The sequence below is a fragment of the Benincasa hispida genome, chromosome 3 (genome assembly GCF_027475165.1).
Source record: "Benincasa hispida cultivar pf3 chromosome 3, pf3_genome.v1.1, whole genome shotgun sequence".
Lineage (NCBI taxonomy): Eukaryota > Viridiplantae > Streptophyta > Magnoliopsida > Cucurbitales > Cucurbitaceae > Benincasa > Benincasa hispida.
In genome coordinates, this window is record NC_143480.1 from 20,287,204 (window position 1) to 20,290,894 (window position 3,691).

Below are 3,691 nucleotides of genomic sequence, written 5' to 3' on the forward strand. Positions count from 1 at the left end.
CAATTTTTGGATCAGCCCTACAACTTGAATAATGATGATCTGGAAGGCCCGAACAATACAACACAAGTGACGTTGCCATCCATCAAAGTTAATTAACCAATAAATTCCTCCATTCTTACTTAAAGAATCGAGTTTCATTTCAATTTGTTCTCCAAAGAGGTATTTAGACAATTGTGTTAATTATAATAGTTTGTGGATTATAACAATATATGTTTAAGGTATAGACGATTTTAGTATGAATATAATAGTTTGTAAACACCAACCATTATAATTGAAAGCTTAAACACCAAGTGAACTATAATACACCCGATCAAAGTTTGGGGCCAAAATGATCTCTAAGTTTCAAAATGTAACAATCAGAATTGAATTTTGTTTCAATTTTGTTTTTGGATATTAAATTTTCTAAAGTTGTCTTCTCGCAATTAGAATCCTACAGTCTAAACAATGTGCCTATTAGATCGTATTTAGAGCTAAAGACTAAGTTGAAAAGAAGTTGAGGGAGCAGGCCAAATTGATAAGTTTAACCAAAATTGAAGAAAATGAAACTAGGCTGATATAGAATATAAAGGCTTGGAAGGGAAGGCTACAAAGGCTGGGACCTGGCACACAACCCACCTACCGACTGTACTGGCGCTTCTTTTTAGCGTCCGGCTGGAGCTGGACCCTTGTCTCCAGTTCATTCAATCAAACACTCACATTCTCAAATTTTTTTAATAAATAAAAAAAGGTTACGAATTAATGAAATAATTGAGGGAAACAACATCCCAACCCCAACCCCATCCCCGTCCCCATCCCCAACAAGAACCAATTTAAAATATTTACACAATAAAAATAAAAAATAAAAAAAAAAATACAAGTTAAAGTTGATCAACTCCGGCATTTCTGGACCAAACATTGTCCTCTACGCTAAAGTTGTTACCAACAAAAACATTCAATTTCTCCAAATGGAGAACAGCTAATAAGATTTAAAGAAACTAAAAGGCAAAAACAAATCACTGCACACACAACCAAAACCGAAGCTCTAATTCTATTCGTTTGTTGAGTGTCCCAACCCAATTTTTTGACCATCTTCGCTAATTACAACACTGATTCATTGAAAACTCAACCAAACAAAACATTACAATTACAATTTTACAATTTTACAATACCCAACCATTTTATCCTCTACTCACGCTATTACCGTCTTCATTATCCTCATACTCATTTTATAAAAAATACCCCTACCATTCTATAATAGTTGACTTTCATCATTTTATCATCATCATAAACTTCCCCCCCCCGGGGCGGGTACATTGTACTAAAAATAAATAATGGAACTGTCTGAATTTACAATTTATGTTGGTTAATAAAAACCTCTAGGGACCAAACACAAAAGGGATTGAAATCCCCCGTTGAATGATGATGAAGAAACAGTAGGCAACCGGAAAATACCTAACTTCTCCAAAATCTTATCACTTTAGTAGTTATAAGCTTTAGTGGTTAGTGAGAGTGTAGGGAGGGAAGGAGGGAGCCCCAATTGGTTGCTTTTTGTAGGTCCCTGCTGCCCCCTCCCTCTTCTAAAATAGTTGCGATACTCAAAATTTTCCCCTCAACTTTTTCTTTTTCCCATCCCTTTCTCGAGAAAATCAATTTTTTCATTCTTCTCCCCTTATATAAATTCCTCCTTGATTTCTCACGTCAAGCCCATCTGATCCATCCATTCCTCATAATTTGTCAATAAAGTGGAGCAAAAAAAAGTCCTCGTTTTTTTTTTTTTCTTTTTTGGGTCTTCTAAACTTGATTCCCATTACACAAAGGAAGAAATTTGATCATCATCATCATTATAATAACTGGGTTCCTAAGTTAATGTACATTCATTCATAATATTACTACATGGGCCAAAATTTCTTTTTGGTTAAAGAAAAAAAAAAACTCATAAAGAAAATTAAACAAAAAAAAAAAAAAAAGGAAAAACCCTACCCTAACCAGAAACAGAGAGAGGCAAATCAGGGGATGATGATCGGCCGTGACATACCTCGGCGGCGCGTGTTGGCGCCTCTGAATAAGAGAAAAATCCCCCACTAAACTTTCAAATTTCAGTGTCTCTCCACTCTCTCCCACTCGAACTCTCCATCCCCTTCTTCATCTTCTTCTTCCGGGTCGGGTAATTTGTTCAAATCCACCCGATCCAAAAACCCGCTGCAGCCTTTCGTCTCTGGCGGAGATGCCGATGCGTGGGAATGATGGTTCCGATTGTGGTGACTGTGTTGCCCTAACGAACTTTCCAGAGCATCCACTCGTGCCCCCACCTCCGTAGCTTTCTTCCGTATAGTAGCCGCCGACATGTCGCCGGCTCCGGCGCTAATTCCACGGCCTTCCCCAGCTAACAACTCGGGAAAATTAAGCCTGGCGGAAGGGCCTCTGAGGTAAAAAACGGCGGTATCGTAGGCCCTGGCGGCGGCGACTGGAGAAGAGTAAGAGCCGAGCCAAATCCTAGAGCGCTTATTGGGCTCTCGAATCTCAGCCACCCACTTTCCCCACTTCCTCATCCTTATCCCTTTGTAAAGCCTCTGATTGTCGAGCCCTCTTTTTCTGGTAGCTTCTCCTCCTCCACCTCCTCCGCCGTCCATAGCCACCCAATTTCAAATCTGAAGTTCTCCCTTTTCCTATTAAGTAACCCAAATCGGGATCTTCATCAAAAAAAAGAAAGAAAATAAAGGGAAAAAAAATTAAATATAGGTATGAATTTTGTGGAAGAAGATAAAGGGGTTTGGTTTAGCAGTGTCCATTCCGTCTCTTGTGTTTTGGGGTAGTACTAGTAGTTTGCCACCAAGTTTGTCATCTCGATTACCCTCCACGTTGATATTTCTTTCTTCCTTTCCGTATCTCAACAAATTAGAAATAAAAGGTTTATATTTATGTGCGCCTAAAGTGAAATTCACCGACAAAATCTCACCTCCTTCCCTAATTTCCTTTTTTTTCATAAAAAAATTATAATAATATAGTTTTTGTCGTTTAACTCGAGAACACAACCAAAATACGGATATCAATAAAATTTAATATTAAAATAAATATAATATAATAATGAAATAAATAAATATTGAAATAAATTATATATATATATATATATATATATATATATATATATATAATAAAAATTAACAAAATATAAAATAAGAATTTTTTCTAAATTCTCCCATTTCTCCAATTTTCATGGAATTTGCTCGATGTATGACTTCCAAAACTTATCAAATGCCACTATTTATAGGAAATTTGACAAGAAATAAGTGGATTACATAGACACTAATAATGTGTAATGTTGAAACACATAGACAATTTGGGAAATGGAAGCATGACATATAGTTAATGAACACTAAGCATGAGCATTTAATGGACATCTATTATCATAATATTTATAATACTCCCCCTGAGATGCTCATTATATATATGAAATATGTCTCTTAAAACCTTACTAAGAAAAAACCCAATGGGAAGGGAAAATAGTACATATTTCATATAATTTATACTCTTAAAAAGTATATTTACTCACCCTCATGGAAACATAATTTGAGATCTCTGAGTTGCTGCATTCTAATATTGTGCACCACTTTTTCAAAGATTGCGGTAGGTAATGCTTTTGTAAATAAATATGTCAGGTTATCTTTTGAACAAATTTTTTGTACAGTGATATCGTCATTTTCTTCAAGATCCT

At 35.9% G+C, this 3,691-nt stretch overlaps 1 pseudogene across 1 annotated transcript; it reads right to left on the bottom strand.

Annotated features, from left to right (window-relative positions):
* Positions 1 to 1,786: 1,786 nt before the first annotated feature.
* On the bottom strand, positions 1,787 to 2,896 carry LOC120072831 (ethylene-responsive transcription factor ERF011 pseudogene; annotated as a pseudogene). Its single transcript, XR_016528074.1, has one exon. The product of XR_016528074.1 is annotated as an ethylene-responsive transcription factor ERF011 pseudogene (transcript).
* Positions 2,897 to 3,691: the final 795 nt, after the last annotated feature.